At 47.8% G+C, this 26,547-nt stretch overlaps 1 long non-coding RNA gene across 1 annotated transcript in view; it reads left to right on the forward strand.

Moving 5' to 3' along the window:
* The first annotated feature begins 8,660 nt into the window (after positions 1 to 8,660).
* LOC137211480 (uncharacterized) overlaps positions 8,661 to 26,547 on the forward strand; it is a 114,145-nt gene continuing 96,258 nt past the window's right edge. The window contains exon 1 of the long non-coding RNA XR_010937102.1: positions 8,661 to 8,780. This is a non-coding gene — a long non-coding RNA (uncharacterized lncRNA). The remainder of the gene's footprint in view (positions 8,781 to 26,547) is intronic.

Raw genomic sequence — 26,547 nt, forward strand, 5'->3', positions numbered from 1 at the left:
TTTTACAGACAAGGAAACTGAAGCCTGGACAGAGTAAGTGACTCTTCTGTGATCACCCAGCTAGCAGGGAGAATCAGAGCTGGCATCCAAACCTGAGTCTCTACCTGGCACCCAAGACAACCAAGGCCAGGCTCTTTAAGACACAGAGTGTCACCTCGCACAGAAAGTGCTAGGCCCAGGGAATAAGACCTCCAGCTCCTCAGAGACCTCACTCCCTCGCTGGCAGAGCTTCCTACCCCCAAGGGGCCCCTGCAACCACACTAGCCCCTCCCGTGAGAGATTACTCTATGCCCTGCTTGAAGCCCATGCAGAGATCACCAAATCGCCAAATAAAGAGCCCTTTGGTCTCAGTAGAGTCTTTGAAACATCCCACTGTGACGTTGGCCCCAGAGCTTGGGTTTCACCCAGACTCTCCGGGTCTCAGTCGTGTTGATCATCAAGGGCCTCTTGACTTACTTCCATATGTCACTCCACCAGGACCCTGCCATTTTGCTCTACTGATGAGAACATCACGTGGGCAGAGTCAAAATCTCTCCTGCAGCCCCAGAAGATGGCATCTATTGCTGCTTTCCTTATCTGTGTTCCCTTTCATCCATCAGACAAGGAAATTGAATTGGTCTGGCACCATTGGCTCTCCAGAAAGCTCCTTTGGCTGCTCAATCTACCAAAGAGGGTGGATTTTTTTTTTAACATCTTTATTGGAGTATAATTGCTTTACAGTGGTGTGTTAGTTTCTGCTTTATAACAAAGTGAATCAGCTATACATATACATATGTTCCCATATCTCTTCCCTCTTACGTCTCCCTCCCTCCCACCCTTCCTATCCCACCCCTCTAGGTGGTCACAAAGCACCGAGCTGATCTCCCTGTGCTATGTGGCTGCTTCCCACTAGCTATCTATTTTACATTTGGTAGTGTATATATGTCCATGCCACTCTCTCACTTCATCCCAGCTTACCCTTCCGCCTCCCCATGTCCTCAAGTCCATTCTCTATGTCTTTATTCCTGTCCTGCCCCTAGGTTCTTCAGAACTTTTTTTTTTTTAGATTCCATATATATGTGTTAGCATACGGTATTATTTTTCTCTTTCTGACTTACTTCACTTTGTATGACAGTCTCTAGGTCCATCCACCTCACTACAAATAACTCAATTTCGTTTCTTTTTATGGCTGAGTAATACTCCATTGTATATATGTGCCACGTCTTCTTTATGCATTCATCTGTCGAGGGACACTGAGGTTGCTTCCACGTCCTGGCTATTGTAAATAGAGCTGCAATGAACAGTTCCAATTTTAGTATATGTGCCGCCGAAGCAAGCACTAGAGGGTGGATGTATTTGGGTGTTTCTTTTTGGAGTGAGTGAACAGGCCTTTTCAGAGCCGCCCACAATTAGCTGAAAGGCCTGAACTGCCGTGCCAGGCCCACCTGTCACGAGGATGGCGGCCAAATGGGGCAGATGGGATCCAAGCCAGGCCAGCAGAGAGCCTCTTAATTTAGCCTCGGAGTCCTTTTCCTCTCTTTTCTGGGCACCCTGGAAATAGGACAGCGGTGGAAGACAAGAACATGAGTCAGAGAAAACCATCCAGGAGCCTGTGTGTTAAAAACTCACCTCCAGGGCTTCCCTGGTGGCGCAGTTGTTGAGAGTCTGCCTGCCGATGCAGGCGACGCGGGTTCGTGTCCCGGTCCGGGAAGATCCCACATGCCGCGGAGCGGCTGGGCCCGTGAGCCATGGCCGCTGAGCCTGCGCGTCAGGAGCCTGTGCTCCGCAACGGGATGCAGTGGGAGGCCCGCGTACCGCAAAACAAAAACAAAAACAAAAACAAAAACAACTCACCTCCAGCCTGCAACAGTGATTGTTTAGAGGAGAAGAGCTGAGGGACTTCCCTGGCGGTCCAGTGGTTAAGACTCTGCACTTCCACTGCAGGGGCACGGGTTCAGTCCCTGCTGGTGGGAGTAAGATCCTGTGTGCCGCATGGCCAAAAAAAAAAAAAAAAAAAAAGAGAGAAAGAGAAGAGCTGAAAACCAAAATTAAACATTTGTTTTGCTCATGCTGCCTGGAAGGCTCTTCCTTGACTTGTTTTTTTTTTGTGTGTGTGAATAAATGTCTACTTCTCCATCCTTCAAAGGGTGCCTCCTTTCCGGGGCTTTCCCAGCACTGCTCCCCCGCCCCTCTGCCCAGCTCCCCAGGCAGAGCCCACTGGCCCTTCTTTGTGCATCCTTTGCACAGTGAGATGACCTCTTGGCGCAGTTGTGGGTGCAGGTTATGTATGTTTATTTTGACATACTCCAAAAGGGAGGTAAGGTGGATTGCAAATATGTAACTCGAATGTAAACTAAACCATTTACTTTAGGTGACAAGATCAGGGCGAAGGGAGATAAGGGTTAGAAAGGTAAGAAACAACAAAGGAGGACATTTGTGCATAAACTACATACTCCGGGATCTTATACTCAGGTTTCAGGTGGGCCGTGGCTGCCGCTCTAAGCTTTCCGGCAGCCAACGCAGCTCTGTGAGGGGTTGTGAACAATGTCCTCCACAATGTCCTTAGAAGGGACGTTATACATTTCATGGGGCTGTGTCATATAACATCCTTTCCTGTCCACCCATGACATCGCGCCTAAGTGCCCTTCAGGGAAAGCAGTTCTACAGGGCGGCCAATACAATTTTGGCCTGGTTAGATTCACAGATAGCCTTTACTGAATCAGGGGAATTGAAGATCTTGCTGACTTCAGCGGAGATTTGGATAAGTGTTGTGTTGTGCTCTTTAAGGAGTGTTCATTCTTTTCATCACCGAGCATCTGAGCCCCTTCCTAGCTTTGTGGAGCTCCCTGAGCTAAGGTAGATCCTGCCTCCCATTGTAGAAGCTGGAGGTGGCAGCGACTTGCTTCTCCAGCCCCTCTGCAGCCAGCATGTGAGCAGATGACCCAGGCACCACCAGCCTGCTCCAAAATTATGATGACAAGGTCACTGCCAGTGGCTGCAGAAGGATAACCTTTTGAAGGCAGAATTGGCACCCTGACCTGTGGCATCCAGTGACTGATGTCATCAGTATCAGTAATGGAGACTGTGACCACCCCCCCCCATTCCATCCAAGCCACTGTCCTTGCTGCAGGACACTGAACCTGGTTCTTCTGCCTTCTCAGTGATTCTGTGCACCTGTCAATATCCCTGTAATGAGTTCATTTCCTGCTTAAATCAGCCTGAGTTGGTTCCAGTTGTCGCCAGAAAGAAACTGTCTGATGTACAGAGCTCTTCTACTCTGCCTCTCACCACCGACACACAGAGGGAAGGAAAGCCAAACCGCTGTGAAGATCGGGGGTGCATAAGGACATAAGGACACAATCGAGGTCGGCCTACAGAGAGTCACTAAGAGGCATAGATAGGGAAATTGAACCAAGGGAGACTGTTCCAATGCTGGCCCCCTGGAATCTCAAAGCCTGGAATTACATTGTCCAATATGGTAGCCAGCAGCTACATGTGGCTGTTTAAATAGAAACTTAAATTATCTACAATTAAAATTAAATACAATTAAAATCTTATTTTCTCAAGTGCACTAGCCACATATCAAGTGTTCAATAGCCACAGTCACCTAGTGGCTACCATTTTGTACAGTAAAGATATAGAACATTTCCATCATTGGAGAAAGTTCCATTGGGATACGCTGCCCTAGAACCTTGAAATTGCAGACTGAGTGGCAGGATTACTGCCTTATTTGGTCACATCTGTCCTTTCTGGTGTTTGATGAGGCTCCGAGTACAAAGGCAGTGGGGCAGCAGTTCTGTGCTTCTCTATCCTGGTGGACCTCAAATCCACACCAGCTGGCAGGACCAGGAAACCCTGGGTGTGCCCTGTGAGAAACAGTGGGGTCATGGGGAGCCCCCTTTACCCTCCTGTATGTTCGTCTATGTTCCCTTTATACTGCTTGTTGTTGGCTGCCCCGGAGGAAACAAAAGTAAAGGCAACTTTGAATCTAGTCCGCAACATCATTCTCATCTTTCGAGGACCTGGACCAGGCTCTGCAGCCTAGGCCAGTGTAGAGGCTGCCTGAGGGATGCAGGATGTGTGTTAGCAACGGGGGCTACGTGCTCACTCAGGACCTAGCACGGTGCTTGGCATATTGGAAATACCCAGCAAACATTCCCTGGATTGACATGGATCTAACGCAGACTCCAAGGGACCTGACTTAGGAGAGTCAGATAATTTTCATGCCAGATACCTTTCATCCAACGGTTGAAGGAGACACTAATAATGATGATATGATGGTGAAGGTACGAAAAAAATGGGACTTAAGAGTATAAACTCATTATAATTGGAATTAGGCAAAAGTAGGGTACACATGTGAAGATGTTTGGAGCTATGGGAATGTTTCTGTTTTAAAATTCCTTAAATATTGTTGTAGATATCAGAGTGATTAAGAATGTTCAGACAGGGCTTCCCTGGTGGCGCAGTGGTTGAGAGTCCGCCTGCCGATGCAGGGGACACAGGTTCGTGCCCTGGTCTGGGAAGATCCCGCACGCCGCGGAGCGGCTGGGCCCGTGAGCCATGGCCGCTGAGCCTGCATGTCCGGAGCCTATGCTCCGCAACGGGAGAGGCCACAGCAGTGAGAGGCCCGCGTACTGCACAAAAAAAAAAAAAAGAAAAAAAAAGAATGTTCACACAGGTGTGATCCCTTTGGTGAAATGGCAGTAATAGTACCTACTCATGGGAACTGGGGCTCAGAGAGATGTCATGATTTGCACACTCTCGCAGACTTAGCTTCACTGCCCCAGGACCCAGAATACTCATCTGCTAGGGACCTTCAGCCCCTGTCGTTCCCCTCCACGCCCCTGTCAGCTCTAGGACTCTATGATTCCCACCAGAAATTGCAAACCATTCAGATCAAACTTGCCCAAGAGAATCTGTGTGGCTTTGATGCACACAGTGTCCTCTATAAATCACAGTCACGGCCACAGATACTCCTGGGGACTCCAGGCTGAATGGCCACTCAGAGCTCTAATCACGTTCTGGGTCTTAGTCCTCTGTGGTGAATCTTACAGCAGAGCAGCGAGTGCTAAAGCAGAAACCCCGGTGACAGAAGGAGCTCTCTGAGGGTTTGGTGGAATAAATTGCTCAAACAGTTGGATTTGTCTAAAAGCAGTGAAACTGAATTCCTGCTATGATACTGGGATAAACAAAATGTAATCTACAGCATTGTCCTAGCTCATCCAAATCATGTCTTCCTTTTTCATGTAAGTAATTGAAAAAAAACTGCGGAGACCTTTAGGAGAGTTATCTTATTTGGATCTGATTTTTTTTTTAACATCTTTATTGGAGTATAATTGCTTTACAATGGTGTGTTAGTTTCTGCTGTATAACAAAGGGAATCAGCTATACATATACATATATCCCCATATCCCCTCCCTCTTGAGTCTCCCTCCCATCCTCCCTATCCCACCCCTCTAGGTGGTCACAAAGCACTGAGTTGATCTCCCTGTGCTATGCGGCTGCTTCCCACTAGCTATCTATTTTACGTTTGGTAGTGTATATATGTCCAGGCCACTCTCGCCGAAGATTTCATACTGAAGGCGAGTGCAGGGTTGCTGTAAACGCAGGTGAACTTCAGGGGGAAGGAGCGCCCCTGTACAATCACAAATGCAAATGTTTAAAGTGACTCAACAATTTTCCGCTTGCAGCTGCCCGTTTTATCTCTCGCAAAACCAGTAATGATACAAGCAGTTGATTATGGTTTACAATAGCAATAAACCTCTCACAATTGGTTGTTTCCAAAATAAATAGCCATTCTGTTAAATGTTAAATAACAAGCCATAAACGGCGGAGAACAACCAATTTCTTGTGGATTATTGCCTGAATAAATTTCAACAGGAATGGCAGATCATTAAGCTATAAACGCCACAGATCAAAACCATTGAAACATTTTTAAAAAAATCAATCAAGGAATTCATCAAGGACCCCCATTTTACAAACCAAATCACACCACACATTCTTTGGAGCTTTTCCTTTGCTGGTCATGGTTAGCTCTATTCTTGCTCTATTCTTGCCCAAATCCTTCCAAACTTTTTCAGAATACCTTTCTTTTTTTTTTTTTTTTTGGCCGTGCTGCACGGCTTGCAGGATCTCAGCACCCCAAGCAGGGGTCGAACCCATCCCTCACCCCACACAAAAAAAAGAATACCTAGCCTGATAGTTAAATTGGCCCATTCTGAGAGCATGCAGTCTCACTCAGCTGCATTCTATAAGCCCTACATTTAACATCTACAATATTCCAATTGATAAAACACAGACCTGTCTACAAAGTTAAACATCTGAGTCAAAGCTCAGTGGCAAATATATTCAAACTGCAGCTCTAATAGAGGCTGTTCTTGCAAGAGGAGCCAACTTCATCCGGGTGATTGATAGAAGATTCCTCGCCATAGCAACCGGGGTTATCTCTCTGGAATAACAACACTAACCTCTTTCATAACCAGTTTTTCATCCTTAAGTTTCAAAGGCAGTTGCATGCATATTGTGTGATCCTTTATTTTTCTTTTTGAATGAACAGTTAGCACTTAGATAAAAATAGAACAAGATGCAGGGAAACCAAATTAATTTCGCATTCTTCCTGGAAAAAAGCATTACAATGGGTCTCGTAGGCAGAACAGTTAAAGGGCAGGAAGGGTCCCTGTGTCTTCTGAGCACAGAGGGATGGCAGAGAGATTTCGATTCATCTGCCGCCTCTGAAATAGCCCTACTGCACTGATTTGCTTTGTGCTGTCATGGGATCAGGATAAAGAATTTTTTTCAGATTTTATTCCTGCCTCATTATTTGACCTCATAATCCCTAATACACACACACACACACCCCCCCCTTAGGTATGATCCAGTACAAAGTAATAAGTGGTCTGCAGAAAATGGTAGAAAAATGTATATTCTCTCTGGAAAAACATGCATGTTCCATCACCTTTTTGAAAGAAATTGCTAAATGAATCTCAAACCACCTCCTCTGTCTTATATCTAATGTTCTAGGGAAGCCATAGACATCAGTGTCTTTCAATGTCACCGAAGTGTCTCACCAGCCCCTCACAGGGATGCTGTGATAATGTTCTGGACCAGACTTCTAGTCAGAGACTTCAGTCTCTGCAAGTGAAAAGCATGGTCCTCAAGCCTCGAGGAACACGGAGGCTGTGACGAGGAGAGACAGACCATAACCCTAGATGGACCACTGCCAAATTCTCCCCATCTATTGTCCCAGCTCGGATCCATTTCCCATTGGAGCCAACTTGATTGCAGTTGCTCCCTTGAAAGTTTGAGTGATTCTTCACCAGTCTTGCCTATCATTCAGAGCCACAGTCTTGAAACCTAGGGCCTCACTGTAACCCTGGAGACTTTCAGTCCTCTGCTGAGGAGAGAGTAGGCAGGAAGTAAAAAAAAGGTGCCACTAGGGCCAAAGCAAGAGGAATCTGGGGATATGGTTTCTAAAAAGAGCCAAATAATGTGGGCCCTAAGAGGGGGAGGGTAGCCATCCAACAGAATCGCTCCAGGTGAATCTCTGACCTGATTTGGATTTAAGCAAGAAGGCACGACAAATGGATTCCAAAAGATGTTCTGTATAGCAATTTTACCCTCAGTTTGGAAGTAGGAAGAACTCTTTGAGATCTCCATTGTATTGGACACAAACACTGCAGGCCTCCTAAGAAACCCTTCGTGGCCACCTTGTTTCCAAAGTTGAAGCCCAAGTTGTTGGCTGCTCACTGAGAAATGGTGTCCAGGGCAGCACCACTGTATCACGTTGCTTCTTGTCTTCCCTCCTTGTTTTCCCCCTTTTTTCCTCTTACTCTCACCTCTCCAGGGTTTCACTTCCCAAATAAATTATCTGCACTATAATCCTTGCCTCAAGCTCTGTATGGAGGGTGGGTGCAGAGGAAACCACCTGGATGAATCAGACTCAGGGCTGGGGCAAGGTTCTCTAGACACTTTATAGGCAAAGGGGTGGGTGATGCAAAGCATGGCCCTTCTCTTTGAGGGAATACAAAGATTCCTTCATTTGCTAAATGATCCCTGACTTTACAGCCACCTTGGGAAGCTGCTTCCCAGAGGCTGAGGTTTGAGGAAAGGTTGCTTAATTGCTTTTCAGAAATAGGGCAATGGGCCTTTTTTACTCAGCAGCAAAGGGTCGAACTGGGAGCAAATTAAGCCTCCTGGCATCCAAGGTGTTTGCAATTAGTTTCTCCTGAAACAGAAGATAACTTTGTTTTAGTAGTCAAAAGAACAATAGCAACGGCAGCAAAACCCCACAAACTGCCGGTCATCAGACGGAGGAGACCTCATGCCCACCTTGAACCCGCACAGAGGTGGCGGTGCCCTCCCAGCCCAGAGGGAGGAAAGCCGGTGCTCTACTCTGCGCTCAATGCCCTCCTCACGAAGTCTTGCTAAACCCTGCGGCATCTATAAATATTTCATTATTTACGGGTGTGCTGGTTTATTCATGCGCTGGCCCAGCATCCCGTGATCTCTCTCTGTGTTGCGGAGCCTGTGTGGGGCTGGTTGGTTGCAGCTGGCGCTAATGAGGCCAACGTGTGGTTCAGTCCCCACGGGAGGCAGTTAACTTCAGTCCGCTCCACGGCCGGAGGCAGCACCCAGCCACGGAGCTTGCGTGCACTTCCGGCCAAGGGCATCCAGGGAAGGGGGGCGTGACTTAACACTCCGTCTCCAACTCTGCTGGAGAAAGTTACTCCCCATGGTGCCTTCACTCCTGCAGAGGTCAGCATGGTTTTCTCCAAGATTACCCCTCGATCCTCTCTAAAGAGGTATGTATTTTTTAGAATCTTCCTTTTTCTTTCAATGAGTATTTACCAAGCACCTGTTATGCGTTAAGAGCACTCTTCTTTGAGTCCCTTCCTTGCTCATTTATTCTTCATCCACTAGAATGCAGTCTCCTAGGGGGAGAGGCGCTCTGTGGACATCAGGAAATAAACTAGGTGGCGTTACAGATTTTTGTATGTTTCTGTATAATGTTAATATACTAGAAAATATTTATTCATTCAATATTTATTGACTATTATGTCTTTCTTGGACACCTAGGGATACAAGAGTGAAACAAAACAGCTTTAAACAATTCCTATTCTCATGGAGTTTATGTTTCACTGTGGCGAGTGATAGAGAGTAAATAGGAAAAGCTAGTTTAAAAATATGTATGTTCCCTGATGGTAAATGCCAAGGAGGAAAATAAAGCAGGAGCAGGGATGGAGGCTGCTGGGAAGGATACTGCGATTATAAATGCTGCGGTCAGGGTAGACCTTGCTGAAGCGACATTACGCGAGGATCCTTTGCCACGTGCCCTTGGCCGGAAGTGCACACAAGCTCCAGTGTCAGGTGCAGCCTACGGCTGTGGAGCAGACGGAAGTTAACTGGCTCCCGTGGGGACTGAACCCACACGTTGGCCTCATTAGCACCCGCTGCGATCTAGGGAGAGAGAGTGAGCTGTGTGGGTAACAGAGGGGAGAACGGTCCAGGCAGAGGGAACAGCAAAAGGTGGAGACCATGAGGAGGGAGCATGCGTGGCCAGTGGAGGAACAGCAAGGAGGCCCTAGTGGCTGGGACTGAGTGAGTGAAGGTGGCAGTGGAAGACGCACCAAGGAAGAGGGGAGGGAGGGGGACCAGGGAGGGTCCATGGGCGCTTGGAAGGGCTTTGGCTTCTTTTGGAAGAAATCGGAAAAGGCTCGTCAGAGGCGTTACTTTGGACCTGGGTGGAACAGGCTGAGCGGTGTTAATGTGTGCGTCTGCACTCCCCTGGAGGGGGCGCTGCCGGACCTCGCGTGCGATTCGGGAGATGACTTGCAGGTGCCGCAGACTTGAGGGCTGAGCGGAGTTAGCGCTGGCTCCCTGCCCCGCCCTGTCCCCCACGTGCTACAAGCCTGGGAGTCACGTGTGGTCGCATGTTGGGAGCCCACACAGAGCCTGGGATTACTGTACCCACCAGCCAGGCGGGTGGGAGCTCAGAACAGACGCAGGAGATCAAAGGGTTGAGTCATTTCTTACCTTGTAGATTACAGTTATCGTTCCCACCTGCCAAGACACAGGAAAATTGCGTAGCACGTGACCCAAGGCCACGTGAGTGAAGGAGAAAGCAGAGGCACCCCAAGTTCCAGGAAGGAAGGTGTTGCCTTGGGGTTATGGAGTGGGGGGGAAGGGGTAACTGTGGAACGCTTAGAGGAGGGGTGAGATTTAAGCGGGTCGTGAAGCATGGGAGCGATGTGGGTCTGTGGACAGGAAGAGGGAGGGATTTCAAGTCTTTGTCCCTGAGTGAGGAAGGGTAAGACGTTTTGGACACATTCAGGGGTCAGGAATAGGGAGAGGCCGTGTTGGGAAAGAGCGAGAAAAGGCTGGCAAAGAGTGGGCCACGTTGTAGAACTCCTGGCATGCCAGCGGGAGAAGTTTGGACTTTTCCTGGGGGCGATTTGCTGCATGAGATGGCAGGGTTGTAGCAGACAGAGCCGTGTCTGTTTCCTTTACGCCTATATATGTGTACGTGGAAGTCTTGCCAGATATAAAATACGGGAGACCCAGTTAAATTTGGATTTCAGATAAACAATGAATAATTCTCAGTATAAGTATGTCCCATGAACTATTTGGGACATAAATACAGGACACCCAGGTAAATTTAAATTTCAGATAAACAACGGACAATCATTTTTAGTGTAATGCAATATATGTCCCATGCAGTACTGGGGAGGTACTTATACTTTAAAAAATTCATTGTTTATACGAAGTTCAAGTTTAACTGGACATTGGGTATTTTTATTTGCTAAGTCTGTCAACCCTAGTATGTGGAACTGAATCAATGCTGCGGACTCCAGGCCAGAACCCCCACTCCTGCTACACTAACTGGCCTGGACAGCTCTGCCACCAGGGAGCTGATTTCTGGGCCACCCGTGGTGCCAGCTCAGCTCTCTGATGTCTCCAGCCTAGGAGATACCCCTGAGAACTGTGGGGCTCCCAGCTGCCTCCCCAGGGACCAGCCGCAGCTCTCCACACCTGCCTCTCTAGACGTGGAATAGGAACCCTGCCTGCCAGCAGAGCAGTGGCAGCGCTGAGAATCAATATCAGCCCTGTTGTGTAGGGTGAGTGGACACAGCCTGCTACCCTAAGGCAGTATTGATTATGCAAGCGGGCTGCCCTCCACCAAGCAGGCGTGCTGAAACAGGATGCTGGCGGCAGCGGCCCTTTCATGGGGAACTCTTCAGATAGCCCTCAAAGTCTAACAGGCTCAAAAGGGAGGAGCAGCAGAGTTCTTTCCTTTCATTAATGCAATGCCTTAGGGAGCTACATTGTATTCTTTGTTTTTTCTTTTTTTTAAAGGCAAACTTGAAGGGGGGGGGGAACGCATAGCTGTCTTCTCTCCTTTGGGACTCTGTCTTCTTAAATGTGGTCCGTCATTCAGTTCAATAAACAGAGCACAAAATATAAAAACTTGGACTTCCCTGGCGGTCCAGTGGTTAAGTCTCTGCGATTCCAATGCAGGGGGCACGGGTTGCATCCCTGGTTGGGGAACTAAGGTTCCACATACCATGTTGTGCGGCCAAAAAAAACCCCCAAAACTAATAGAAGTTGCATTGAAAGCCTAGAATGTGTTGGGCTCTGTAGTGAGCATTTTGTACGTGTTGTGGGGTTTTATCCTTATGAGAATTCTATGAGAGGGATATTACTCTCTTATTTCACAGATTCAGAACTAGAGACTCACCAAGGCTCAGTGATTTGATCAGGGCCACACGGCCTGCCAGTGGGTCAGAACCTCGGTTCAAACCCAGGTCAGTTTGACTTGTAACACAACTGCTGCCCCAAGGAGCCAGACAAGCCACATACACCGCTGGTTTGTCATGAAAATGACAGCTTGTCCTTGAAAATTCCTAAATGGGAATTCCTTGGTGGTCCAGTGGTTAGGACATGGCGCTCAGCCATGGGCCCAGGTTAGATACCTGGTCGGGGAACTAAGATCCCTGCTCTGCGCGGCCAAAAATAATAAAATAAAAACTTCCTAAGTGATCAACATCCTCTGAGAAACTGTCCCTGGCTGCTCTGAAAACCTCAGCTACTTCTCTCTGCTCTTAGATGATTTCCGTTCCACCTGTGTTGCAGAACTCTGTCGTTGTGCTGTAAAAACACTCACCTTGGTACATCCCCACTTATCCCCGAGGCCCTTAAGGTCAAAGTCTTTTTTCTATCAAGTGTGTCCCTCTCTGTCTTCAGGGGCCAGAATATTGCTTGACATACAGTAGACTCTCAATGTATATCTGCTCTTGGATACTATTATTTCTAATTCTCTTTTCCCATTTATTTAGGGAGCCCAAGGAATGCTGTCGTGTTAGTGTGTAGCATTGTGACTACAGGTCTTCTGCATGCCTATCTCTATTTTCTTACACTGAGTTTTCTATTCTCCTGTCTTCACTGGGGACTCAGCTAACTGGTCAACACCAATACTGATAGAAGGTTCTTCTGCGGTCAAAAGATTGGACCAGCGCGGATGCCAAGACGGGTATATTTGCAAAAGTCCAAGCTGGTCTCCTCAGTTGTTCTTCCCTGTGATTTGGTGGAAGGGTCGAGGGCAAAGTGAGCCCAGTGGAAGGCCTGACTTCCCAGACTCAGGGTCTTAAGGCTGATGTATTTTCAGTCACAGCGATACAGGGATGGAGTATCAAGAGAAGGCTAAAAAATATGCTATTGAAGGAGGATGACAGATTCGCTCTTATCCTACCTTCTCACAAAAGCTTCTTAGAAAAGTCACCCTGTTTTTGAAAAGCGTACATATTCCCACAAAACCTCTTTCAGGAAGTAGATAGGTACATTTTCCCATGATTCTGCTTCCAGAAGGAAATGTGGGTATAAAGAAAGGGAAATATGGGACTCCACATGTAGTCTGGCCCTTCAGGGATGAATGGGCCATGGAACGGGTAGTTGGTGCTCCTGGACAGGCATTGGCTGCGAGGGCCGGGTGAATACTCAGCCTAGCCACCGGGAGCTCAAGCACGAAGGAAGTCGGTAAATGGAGATTGTAGCACTTAAACATTCCTGATCTTTGTGTTCTGCCCGTCCTTCAAGGGGTCTTATGACTAACAGTGATTGCCCTGTCACATTAATTCATCTCCCAGAGGCTATTTTTCTTTCAGATGCTATTTGGGGCAAAGATGACTGCGTTAAAAATCTGGGCTTGTTCTTGCTGACAGAGTTAAATCTGGTCTGTGTTTCTTCTGCACAAGAAGAAAAGTCTGAACTGCACAGAACAACTGTCTTGAGGGCACGTCCGGAGCTGAGTTTGTCTCTCTCATCTTCATCTTTTTATTGTTTTTGTTATGGTACATATTTCGGTGGTGTCAGGATTTTTTAAGGCTCTACCTTGGGAGAAGCTCAAGAAATTGTCTGTGTTAGCATTGGTGAGGCTAAGACAGGTGTATGCATATGAGTCTGGCTGTTTATTGATCCCATGGAATGAGTAACCACTTGGAATATCCTGGCTGTGAGAAATATAACCCTTGACCAGCCAAAGCCATTTGTCTGCCTTCCCTGTTGAAAGAAGCACATTTAAAGTTCCTCACCTGGGGGCTTCCCTGGTGGCGCAGTGGTTGAGAGTCCGCCTGCCGATGCAGGGGACGTGGGCTCGTGCCCCGGTCCGGGAGGATCCCACATGCCGCGGAGCGGCTGGGCCCGTGAGCCATGGCCGCTGAGCCTGCGCGTCCGGAGCCTGTGCTCCGCAGCGGGAGAGGCCACAACAGTGAGAGGCCCGCGTACCGCAAAAAAAAAAAAAAAAACCCCAAATAATCTGATATTAAAACTGTAATCATTCATCCTGTTTAAAGCTCCCCTCCCCACCCACTGCCATTTAGCTCAGGCCAGACTCTGGTTCAGAAAACTGCAGGAAAGGAAGATGGGAACGGTTCCATCCTCTCTGGGTTAAGCTGGACTGAGAGTGGGAACAGGAGCAGAGAAGGGGGCTAGAGAGCTTTTCCACCAGAGCTGTTGGTCTCTGCCATTAGGGCCCTCCCCGTGGCCTGAGTCCTAAACTCGCTGTCTGCTGGTTCCTTGTGGGGAATTTCAACAGGAGCATTTAGTCAGTAATGACAGCACTGTTCTAGGTGCTACAGAAAATGGACATCATCAAAATAACCCACTGATACTTACCACAGTTTGCAAAGTGCTTTTCTGTTTCTCATAAAGTCTTTTCCCTCGAGGAAAGCTCTCATTCTGAGCCTAAACGAGGGCCTCCCCTGGAAGGCTAGTATGCAGGCCTGAGGTGACCGTGGGCAACCAGGTCCAAATAGTCCTCTTTGCTAAAAACTTCCTGTAACGTCTCACTCTGTGCATCCATCCTTTTCCTGAGTTCTTGGATGGTCTTTACGATCATGACTCTGAACTCTTAGGTAGACTGCCTGTCTCCACTTCACTTAGTTGTTCTGGGATTTTATCTTGTTCCTTCGTCTGGAACATATTCCTTTGTTTAAATTTCTATTTGTATTTTTATGTATGCAGTAGGTTAGTTACATTTCTTGACCTTGGAGAGGTGGCCCTCTGTAGGGGACGTACTGTGTGTCCCAGCAGTACACCCCCCTCTCGTCACCCAAGGGCCAGGGACCAGCTGGTCCCAGGGTAGGCTCTGATCTGCTTTTTTTTTTTTTTACCATCTTTATTGGAGTATAATTGCTTTACAGTGGTGTGTTAGTTTCCGCTTTACAACAAAGTGAATCAGTTGTACATATACATATGTTCCCATATCTCTTCCCTCTTGAGTCTCCCTCCCTCACACCCTCCCTATCCCACCCCTCCAGGCAGTCACAAAGCACCGAGCTGATCTCCCTGTGCTATGCGGCTGCTTCCCACGAGCTATCTATTTTACGTTTGGTAGTCCATGCCTCTCTCTCGCTTTGTCACAGCTTACCCTTCCCCCTCCCCATATCCTCAAGTCCATTCTCTAGTAGGTCTGTGTCTTTATTCCGGTCTTACCCATAGGTTCTTCATGACATTTTTTTTTCTTAGATTCCATATATATGTGTTAGCATATGGTATTTGTTTTTCTCTTTCTGACTTACTTCACTCTGTATGACAGACTCTAGGTCCATCCACCTCACTACAAATAACTCAATTTCATTTCCTTTTATGGCTGAGTAATATTCAATTGTATATATGTGCCACATCTTCTTTATCCATTCATCTGTCGATGGACACCTAGGTTGCTTCCATATCCTGGCTATTGTAAATAGAGCTGCAATGAACATTATGGTACATGACTCTTTTTCAGTTATGGTTTTCTCAGGGTATATGCCCAGTAGTGGGATTGCTGGGTTGTGTGGTAGTTCTATTTTTAGTTTTTTAAGGAACCTCCATACTGTTCTCCGTAGTGGCTGTATCAATTTACGTTCCCACCAACAGCGCAAGAGGGTTCCCTTTTGGTTCCGCACGCTGCTGGATCGTAGTTCTTTTGCTTCTCTGTCTACCTCCTGGTGGGTGAGACTGGTCTAGAGGCTTGTGCCAGCTGCCTGGTGGGAGGGGCTGGTGCCTGCCCACTGGTGGGTGGGGCTGGGTCTTGGCCCTCTCGGGGGCAGGGCCATATCTAGGGGTGTGTCTAGAGGTGGCTGTGGGCTCAGGAAGTCTTTAGGCAGCCTGTCTGCTGATGGCTGAGCTGTGTTCCCATCGTGTTGGTCGCTTGGACTGAGGCGTCCCAGCACTGGAGCCTACGGGCCGTTGAGTGGGCCAGGTCTCCACGTCAAGGACCCAAGCAAGACGTCTGCCTCTGGCCGGAGTTCACATAGATGAACACTCCCCGATATCGCCACCCCCTGTGTCTACGTCCCCAGAGAGAGGCACAGCTGCCCCTCCCCCACCTCCAAGAGACCTTCCAAGGCCAGCAGGTAGGTCTGGCCCAGACTCCTATGAAGTCAGTACTTTTGCCCTGGGTCCCGGTGCACGTGAGACCTTGTGTGCACCCTCCAAGAGTGGAGTCTCCGTTTCCCCCAGTCCTGTGGAGCTCCTGCACTCAAGCGACACTGAACTTCAAAGCTGAATGCTCTGGGCAGTCCTCCTCTCAATGCCGGACCCCCAGGCTGGAGAGCCTGGCTAGGGGCTCAGAGCTCTCACTCCTGTGGGAGAACTTCTGTGATACAATTGTTCTCCAGTTTGTGGGTTGCCCACCCAGGGGGTATGGGATTTGATGATATCTCGCACGCACCCCTCCTACCATCTTGGCCTGGTTTCTTCTTTATGTCTTTGGATGTAGAATATCTTTTTTTGGTAGGCTCCAATCTTTTGTATCGACGGTGGTTCGGTAGGTAGTTGTGATTTTGGTGTGCTTGTGAGAGGAGGTGCGCTTAAGGCCGTTCCAGATAGCCCTTTAGTTCCCACAGGAAGTCTCTTTGTCCTGCAGTCACCTGCCCAAGGAGCCTGCTCACAACAGGCTTCCCCACACACTTCTGCTCAAATCGGCAGCCTCCTGGAACTGAAAAATTTCAAGGCTCCCTGGTAAGAATTGCTTGGTTAATGTTGAAAAAGTACATTCTAGGGTTCAGAATAAGATGCCATTGGGGAAAGAAAGAAGGAAGAGAGAAACCAGAGGTCCGTGGGCCGCAGCAGTTAGACCTCAGTGGTTTATGGCAGGGCTGCCCTGACACTCAGAGGACAAAGGCCTGTCCAGAACCAGTGTGAGATGCTGACCCGTTGTCAAGACGAGTCAGGTTGCACTCACACCTTAAGTCCTGCACACAGAGGAAGGTTAAGCCTTAACGCCTTTCTCTCATTCACAAGAGTGCATCAAGTTTTAAAGACCCATCTGTTACGCGTTGAATTGTGTCCCTCACAGAAGGGATGTTGGAGTCCTAACCTCCATACCTTGGATATGACCTTATTTGGAAATAACATCACTGCAGATGAAGTCGGTTAAGATGAAGTCATATTGGAGTAGCGTTGGCTCCTAATCTAATATGACTGGTGTTCTTTTTCTTTCTTTTTTTAATTTAATTTTAATTTTTGGCTGCGTTGGGTCTTTGTTGCTACGCACGGGCTTTCTCTAGTTGTGGTAGTGGGGGCTGCTCTTCGTTGCGGTGCGCAGGCTTCTCACTCTGATGGCTTCTCTTGTTGCGGAGCACAGGCTCTAGGTGCACGGGCTTCGGTAGTTGTGGCACGCGGGCTCAGTAGTTGTGGCTCGCGGGCTCTAGAGCGCAGGCTCAGGAGTTGTGGCTCATGGGCTCTAGAGCACAGGCTCAGTAGTTGTGGCGCACGGGCTTAGTTGCTCCGTGGCATGTGGGATCTTCCTGGACCAGGGCTTGAACCCGTGTCCCCTGCATTGGCAGGTGGATTCTTAACCACTGCACCACCGGGAAAGTCCTGACTGGTGTTTTGACAAGAAGGCCATGTGTAGACAGAAACACACAGGGGGAACACCATATGATGACCAAGGCAGAGACTGGAGTGATGAACCTACGAGCTAAGGAGCGCTGAGGATTGCCTACAACAAACAGAAATTAGGAAGAGAAAGAAATGGACCCTCCCCTCGGGTCTTCAGAGAGAGCATGCCCTGCTGGTACCTTTAGACTTCTAGCCTCCAGAATTCTAAGAGAATAAATCTCTGTTGTTTTAAGCCTCCCAGTTTATGGTACTTATTACAGCAGCCCTAGCAAACTAATGCACCCGTTTATGATGCTTACAGCAGAATCGTAACAGCATTTACTTGTGAGCTCAGGAGTCTGGGAGCACCTAAGCATCCCTAGAGCCTACTGCCTAACACAGACCACAGTGCATGCTACTAGATATGGGTGGAATGAACACACTTCAGGAGTTTCGATCTCAATGGCATATTAAATACAAACAAAATATAAGAATTAACAAGGGAGAAATGACTGCCTAGATTGATGTGTGTATCTTATTTATAACATTATATAATTTCATTTACGATTTGCATAAATGAACTATTATGCCGTAATCTGAAACCCCAGACAGTGGCTTTCCTCTGCAACATGAATGAAACAAAGGTCTGCGTCTTGTCTCTGTAGGTTAGAGATGATTGTTGTGTTAGTCAAACAACAGACCCTGGTCTTTACCACCTCTTAACTTCTTAGCATCTTTTCTGGTTTCTCACTGGGGCTGGAATGGCTACTGAGGGACCCTTCCTGCCTGTGAGATTTACATTATTGGAGATTTAAAGCAAACACTATTTCAAAACTAGCAGTAGCTTCAATAACTGACTGAACTTGATGCCCTGAGGCAGAATCTCAGATCGTCCATTTAACTTACCTGGTTCCTAATGGCTGGGAAATAGCTGGCATCTGGATAACTGCTGTGTACCTGAGAGGCCGCGACACAAGGGACCCGGTGCCTTGGAAGAGATTTGTGGTATTAATCTCATTGGGTCTTTAGTTCTGAATAGCAATTTAGCAGATACACAATTGAGAGGGACAGTTGCACATATGTGTTTGCTTGTGTATCCCTGCGTGGACCAGAACCGGCAGCGGTAAATGATGAATAAGGATCCTTATTGCAATGACTTATGGAGGATGTACAAGAAAATATATGGTGGATAAGAGAAAGAAAAAACAAACTAATGAGCGAGGGTCCCAATTCCTTTATTGTCTCTCTTTTCACAGTTTATCTATTCTTTGTACTTAAAGATTCTGGTTCCACTGGGTTGTGTCATTTACTTCTTATTCAAAGGAGATCAGCAGTGACATTTTGGGGGATTTCTTTTTTAGACCCTGACAGAGCCCATGCCATCAACCTCATCCTTAAAGTCATCATCCGCAGGCACATCTCATTCAATCCAGGCTTTAATTCAGTGCAATAAATATAGTGATTTCCTACCTTACGCCAGGCTCAGTGCTTGACCGTTAAATACAAAGGTAAGTAAAGCACAGCTCCAGATTATGAGGAATTTATAATCTAGAGAAGGGACTAGATGCATTATGTAGGTGTGGGAGGGTCCCTTCATGTTCTGTCCTTAAGGGTGATCTTGGCCAACCCTTGGAGGGCAATCAGGAAGTTAAGTCACATTGTCTCCCAAACCTGGAGTCTGCCCTAGCATCTCCTGGTCATGAGTCTCTTCTCCGCAGCTGAATCAACAGGTAATCTCAGAAGCAACCCACTCAGAGGGCTGGACCAGGTCCACCTCTCCCTGGGCCACCCTATGCTTCAGCCCCCACGAAGCCCAATAACTCAGAGGACAATGTAGTGCGTGGAGCTCTTTACTGAATGGTTAGAGGCTTGGAGGTCTCATCTGGGTCCTGATCAATCCAGAGATGGTATAGGTTGCCACCCTGGGGAAACGAAAGGGGGGATCTACTTGACTGTGGGCCCGGAAAAGGCTCAATGACAAGTATAGGGCTTCTGGGCCACTCAGGACTGCAGCACTGTGGGCCCCCAGGGCCACAATATGCCCTCTTGCGCCCTCCCCCAGAACTGCAGTTATGAGGCTCCCATTGAGGGCCAGCCCTGCCTCCCCAGTGAGTCACAGATGGAGGAGAAGGAACTAAGAGGGCAGATACCTACCTGGCTGGACCTCCCAAAGCAGGAGATGGGGGTCTTTGACCCCCATCTCCACCCCCAGGGAGCTTGGGGACACAAAGGACCCTTTGGCCTGAGAGCAAGGGGCTGAGCCTGTTCCCCACTTTTAAGGCCAAGCACCCCGACCCACTGGCATGTGGGGTATGGTCCCAGGAGTTTCTTCCTCTCGCCATTCCTCCATCAGGCCAATTCCTCCTCCTTTGGCCAGAGGGCAGGGAGGGTGAGAAAGGGAGCCAAAATATGCCTTCCGATACTTCCTTCTGACCTTGGAGTGGAAATTCCCTTTCCTCCAAGGAAATGTGCATGTGCTTTGGGTGCACATGGCAGCTGAGAATGTTCCTGGCAACGGGGCAAGAGAAACAATGGCCAGACCAACCCTCCAGCGTATTCTAAGTACGTAGAGAAGCTTAGAGTTGAAATTCCAGGTAGACATTTCTTTCTCCCACACCTTTCAGACTTGGGCCTGCGCAAGGGAATTGTCCCTTCACACCTTCTCCCCTTCGATGACGGAAGCTCAGCTTCTCCATACACCAGGGCCAAGTCGCGTCTCGGAGACAGAGTTTTGGGTGAAGCAGGAAAGGATAGCTTTGTTACTTTGCCAGGCAAAGGGGGACAGAGTGCACTCCTGCCTCGGAAAACGATGTGTCCCAACTTGGAGAGGGTAGGGAGGCGTTTTACAGTAATGGTTCAAAGAGGGCGTGATCAGCTCCTGGACCTTCTTCTGATGGGTTGGTGGTGAGGTAAGGAGTCAGCATCATCAACCTTCCGGTTCCAGCTGGTCTGGGGTCTATGTGCTTGTGGGCAGCATACCATGTTAATCATTAACTTCTCCCACCTGGAGGGGGTTTCAGTATCTGCAAAACAGCTCAAGGATATTGTTGTGTGTGTCCCTTGATGGGGAACCAGGACCTTGCCCCGAGGCCGAACTGCTGTTTCTCCTGGCTTTGTTTCTCCCTTGTCTCGTATCCCCTCCCTTCCCTAATGAACAGCTGCTTGAATCTGCCCCGTTGGAACTCAGGGAAGGTCATGGAGGCTGAATGAAGGCTGTTTCCTGTAATCAGAGAAATGGGGGACACAGAAAGGCTTTGTGCCCAGCAGCCCCACAGGGCCCTGCTTGGTATCCCCCTCCCCCCATCAGCTCTGGTCTTGAATTTCCTCCCCGGTCATCCCTGCAGTGACCTCCCTGGTCACTGGGACCCCATACTGGCGTTGGGAAAATGCTATGCCTTTCTTTCTTTCTTTTTTTTAAAAAATATATTTATTTATTTTATTTTTGGCTGCCTTGGGTCTTCGTTGCTGTGCGCAGGCTTTCTCTAGTTGCGGTGAGTGGGGGCTACTCTTCGTTGCGGTGTGCAGGCTTCTCACTGTGGTGGCTTCTCTCGTTGCAGAGCACGGGCTCTAGGCGCGCGGGCTTCAGTCGTTGTGGCCCCCGGGCTCCAGAGCGCAGGCTCAGTAGTTGTGGCTTGTGGGCTTCAGAGCGCAGGCTCGGTAGTTGTGGCGCACGGGCTTAGCTGCCCGTGGAAGATCCCCCCACGGGCTGCCCGTGGAAGATCCCCATGTGGGATCTTCCCGGACCAGGGCTGGAACCCGTGGCCCCTTCATTGGCAGGTGGACTCTTAACCACTGCGCCACCAGGGAAGCCCCTTACGTGGCTTTCTGAAGGCTTCTTTGGGAATCTTTTAACCTACATCTTAGCCTAGGTGTGCCATGATGTTTCCTTCTCCACCATCACGACTGTTGGACAGGGTGGGCTGAGGACTCCTGGCTGTGGACCCGGGGGAGATGTGGGTGGGCTAACCACCTTACTAGGTCATTCATGAAGTTTACCGAGCGAGACAAGCACAGATTTTCCTCAGAGAGCACACAGCCTCACCTGAGAATACTGCAGGGAGAGAGGGGCGTGTTTCCCCATTTGTCTGCTTTGGGCCTTGACTCTTAGGAAGAGTGGACGCTCACTGCCCCATCCCTCCCAGGCCCTGTGGCCTTCAGGAGGCCATCAGTGTTACCGAGTCCAAGCTCGCTCTGCTCGCCGCAGGACAGGCCAATGAATCGGACACGAGGTGTTGAGGCAAGGAACACGACTTTATTTGGAAAGCTGGCAGACCGAGAAGATGGCAGACTAGTGTCTCTGAACAGCCATCTTATCAGGGTTTGGATGCCAGTTTCTTTTATAGAATAGAGAGAGGGAGGACATGAGGAAGTAAAGTAAAAAGGCCATAAGATTTGCAGCTGTCCCCTGGAATGGCCAGCCTCGGGGAGGGGATGTGTTCATTTCTTCTTTCTTGCAGCCATGCGCAGGTGGACAGGGTCAGGATGTACGAAGGCACTTTGGTTCAACATTCCGGCAGAGGGGCAGGGTCCCCTGAGGCAGGCCATTATGTATGATTATAATAACAAAAGCAACGAAGGTTAAAGTCAAAGAAACAGATGAACATAGAGTCTGATTCTGCTCTTCCCTGTAAACGTCAGGAGATGCTCGCTGTCACAGAGGGAGACGTGGCACCCGGCCTGTTGCACTGCCTCACATTAAGTTGTTTTGATCCAGGTTTTTCCTGAGGAGAGCCAGCAGGAACGAGGGTCTCCAGGTTCACTCTAACGTGGAGATGTAAATAAATGAGTGTATTCGGGATAGAGAAGGGTAGGGACTGCATGGGGAGCACTGAGAGTTTTCAAGGTTTCCGAGACTGAAAAGCTTAAATGTAGGCAGGGACCAGTGGGTACGCCCGGGAGGCAGCCCTGGGGAGGGAAATACGGGGGGGGGGGGCGGGGGGGGGACAGGAAAAGAAGTCACAGGTTCAGACGCCTGGAGGTAAAAAAGCAAATCTAGCCCATGTTTGGGGAAAATGAGGTTCACCCTTTGGCTGTGGTGTAGGGGGTAAGGAGGGAGCTGGGAAGACTGGCAAAGTATTGATACCAGGGCTGAAAGCCAGGCTGTGGAGCTCCCACCTCACATGGAAGGCATCCCGCAGTGATGGAAGGTAATGGAAGAGAGTGCGCTGGTCAAAGCAGAACTTTAGAAGATTGATCCCACAATGGCATGGAGGAGGGACTGGAGGACAGGTTAGGATGATGATGGTGGCATGGAGGAGGGACTGGAGGACAGGTTAGGATGATGACGGTGGCGATGAAGGAGAAGATAATGGTGGTAGGATTCATCAAGATAGTCACGGTTTTAAGCGCTTCACATCCGTTATCTCCTCTAATCCCCACGACACTCTTATGAAAGGAGATGGCCATTTTCATCATTTTACATGTAATGAAACTAAGGAACAGAGAAGTTTAGTAACTTATCCAGGATCACCCAGCTAATAAGGAAGGGACCGGGGTACAGCCAGGGGCTCTCATCTGTTCATCCAGGCAAACCACAAGGAGGGCCCGAGCAAAAGGGGGGGGTGGCACCAGAAAGGCAGGGATGGTTGGGCTGTCACGGAATCGGAGGCCACCCGATCGTAGTGACAACAGGAGACTGGTAGAAGGAAATGTGGAAAACATCCCCCAACTTATTGCCATGGGTTTCCGGAAACAGTGTTAATGTCACTGAAATAGGGGCGCCCAGAGGAGGAGCTGATTTCCAGAACCAGATGGGGCACTGATGTAGCCACCAGCATCTTTGCTCCCAGCCCTGTCAGCCCTGCAATCCATCCATTCTTTACAGGGGGATCTCTCCCTGATGGAAAGCAGATCACGTTTCTCTGCTGAAATCCTCCAGTCTTCACAGCTCACCAGTCTAAACTCCAAGTTCCTTACTCTGTACGACAAACCCTACCCGAAGTGGCTGCAGCCAGCCTCTCTGACAGCATCTCACAGCCCTGTGCCCTGGGCCACCTTGCGTCCATCTCCCTGGCTTCCATTTGCTCCCCACGCCCCCGGAGCCCCGCCCACCTGTGAGCCACCACGTGGCCGCCGTCCTGTCTCTGCATTGCTCCGGGCTCACAGGCTCTTGCTGAAATGCTCGCTGCAGAGCGGTCTGCCTGCACCGTGTCCTCTGAAGTGATTTCTCCGGTCACCGTTGATTACATCTCCCGGTCGCATTGATCGCCACTGATGTAATCATGCTTACGTGCGCGTGTCTGTGTTAGTTTCCTAGTGCTGCTGAAACAAATTACCGCACTCTTGGTGACACAGAAATGTATTGTTTCACAGTTATGCAGATCAGAAGTCCAGAATCAGCACCACTCGGCCAAAATCAAGGTGTCAGTCGGCAGGGCCACACTCCCTCTGGAGGCTCTAGAGGAGAATCTGTCCTTTTTTTTTTTTAATGAGTGAATTGTTTTTGTTATTTGGAAAACTTTTTTTTTTTTTGGAAAACTTTTTTAAGGAAAGGTTTATTTATTATTTTATTTATTTATGTAATTTATTTTTGGCTGCATCCGGTCTTAGTTGCAGCACGCAGGCTTTTTCGTTGTAGCATGCGGGTTTCTCTCTAGTTGTGACGCGAGGGCTCCAGGGCTCATGGGCTCTCTAGTTGTGGCACACGCGTTCCAGAACTCATGGGCTCTGTAGTTTGCGGCACGCAGGCTCTCTAGTTGAGTCACGCGAGCTCAGTAGTTGTGGCGTGGGGACCTAGTTGCCCTGCGGCACGTGGGATCCCACTTCCCTGACCAGGGATTGATCGAACCCCTGTCCCCTGCACTGTAAAGCGGATTCTTTTTTTTTTTTTTACATCTTTATTGGAGTATATTTGCTTTACAGTGTTGTGTTAGTTTCTGCTGTATAACAAAGTGAATCAGCTACATGTATACGTATATCCCCAGGATTCAGTTTTGGTTTTTTTTCCTATTAACTTTGTTCTTTTTGTTGTTGTTGTTGTTTTTAACATCTTTATTGGAGTATAATTGCTTTACAATGGTGTGTTAGTTTCTGCTTTATAACAAAGTGAATCAGTTATATGTATACCTATGTCCCCATATCTCTTCCCTCTTGCGTCTCCCTCCCTCCCACCCATCCTATCCCACCCCTCTAGGTGGTCACAAAGCACTTAGCTGATCTCCCTGTGCTATGCGGCTGCTTCCCACTAGCTAGCTATTTTACATTTGGTAGTGTATGTATGTCCAGGCCGCTCTCTCACTTTGTCCCAGCTTACCCTTGCCCCTCCCCATATCCTCAAGTCCATTCTCTATGTAAAGCAGATTCTTTACCACTGGACCACTAGGGAAGACCCTGGAAAACTTTTTAAGGAGGTATTATTATTTTATCACTTTTACATTTGTGTTTTTTTGCTTTATTTATAATTATTATTTTTTAAAATTTGTTTTATTGAAGTATAGTTATTTACAATGTTGTATTAATTTCTGCTGTACAACAAAGTGATTCAGTTATATATATATACATTCTTTTTCCATTAGGTTTATCACAGGATATTGAATTAGTCCCCTGTGCTATACAGTAGGACCTTGTTGTTTATCTGTTCTGTATATAATGGTTTGCATCCGCTAAACCCAAACTCCGGGTCCATCCCTACCCTTCCCCCACCTTTCCCTTTGGCAACCACAAGTCTGTTTTCTATGTCTGTGAGTCTGTTTCTCTTTCATAGATAAATTCATTTGTGTCATATTTTAGATTCTACATATAAATGATATCATATGATACTTGTCTTTCTCTGTCTGACTTACTTCACTTAGTATGATAATCTCTAAGTCCATCCATGTTGCTGAAAATGGCATTATTTCATTCTAGGAGAATCTGTTCTTCCTTCTTCCATGTTTTGGTGGCCTCTGGCATTCCTTGGCTTGTGGCTGCATCACTCCCATCTTCAAGGCCAACGTCTTCTCTCTGTGCCATCTTCACATCACCTCCTCCTTTGTGGACACTGTCAAAATCTCCCTCTGTTTCCCTCTTGGAAGAATACATGTGATTGCATTTGGGATCCACTCTGATAATCCAAGATAATCTCCCCATGTCAACACCCTTAATTTAATCACATCTACAACGACCCTCTTTCCATGTAAGGTGACATTTACAGTGAGATTTCTGCATGGGGGAGGAGGTTGAGGCAAATTATTTCCAAGGACTCCTCTGAAACTCAAGTTCTATGAAATAGTGTGTCCATAAAAAAGGAAGTACAGGGCAAAAAATGAGGCAAAACACGCCACTCTGCTTTGACATGTGTTCTGGTCCAGGGATTAGGGACTGCTATCTTTGGGGGCCATTATCCAGCCTCCTATAATTTCTGTTTCCCTCCACTTGCTCAGTGGAAGAGATCTGCTGTATCTCAGGCACCTAGAACTGTACCTAGAACATAGCAATTGCTCAGCTGTTATTTATTAAATGATTAAATAAATTAATATAGCCCAGTGTATTTTATTCTAAAAAGTATTTTTCATTATATGTTCATCACTTAATAATAATCCACCATACTATTCTAACTTCTATAACAATAAAATTGCTTTGATATAACAGTCATCTTACATAAATGAAAACCTGATTTAATGAAATGGCACCTTATGAGCTTCAGGCAAGCAAACATTTGAATTATCTTGTTTAAATTAAATGGCTCTTTTGTGTTCAGTAGTAAGCATCACTAAGTGTGTCTATCTTGCTAATACAGTGGCATCATTATATGCTGAATTATACAATTTAATTACATGTAACTTGAAATTTAAACTGAAACATTGTTGAGGTACAAGCCTGACCTGCACATCCACTCATTACCATTTTTTTCAAATGATGTGACACTCAGAAACATTTAACAAAATCGTAGCTTTTCAGTTGCTTAAATAAACCTTAAGAAACGGACAACCCCAGTTCTAACGCTTGCTTTGCCACTTATAGGCTGCGTAACCCTGGGCAAGATATTTGAGCAGCTAAGATGCTCAGGTCCCACTCTATAAAATGCAGCTCTTGAGAAGCGTGAGATGCGTTGAGATAAGCACCTCCAATGTTCCTCTTGGCTGTCAGCCAGTACTAGCTCCCCCTTCCTCCTTCCTTTCCCACAAACATGCCAGGAAAAAAAAAACTCTATTTTAGATCTGGTAACTCCTCCAACCCACACTACTATATGTAAACATATTGGCTTAAAATATATAGGCGCAAAGCACGAAG

Source organism: Pseudorca crassidens, chromosome 18 (assembly GCF_039906515.1).
Source record: "Pseudorca crassidens isolate mPseCra1 chromosome 18, mPseCra1.hap1, whole genome shotgun sequence".
NCBI classification, from domain to species: domain Eukaryota; kingdom Metazoa; phylum Chordata; class Mammalia; order Artiodactyla; family Delphinidae; genus Pseudorca; species Pseudorca crassidens.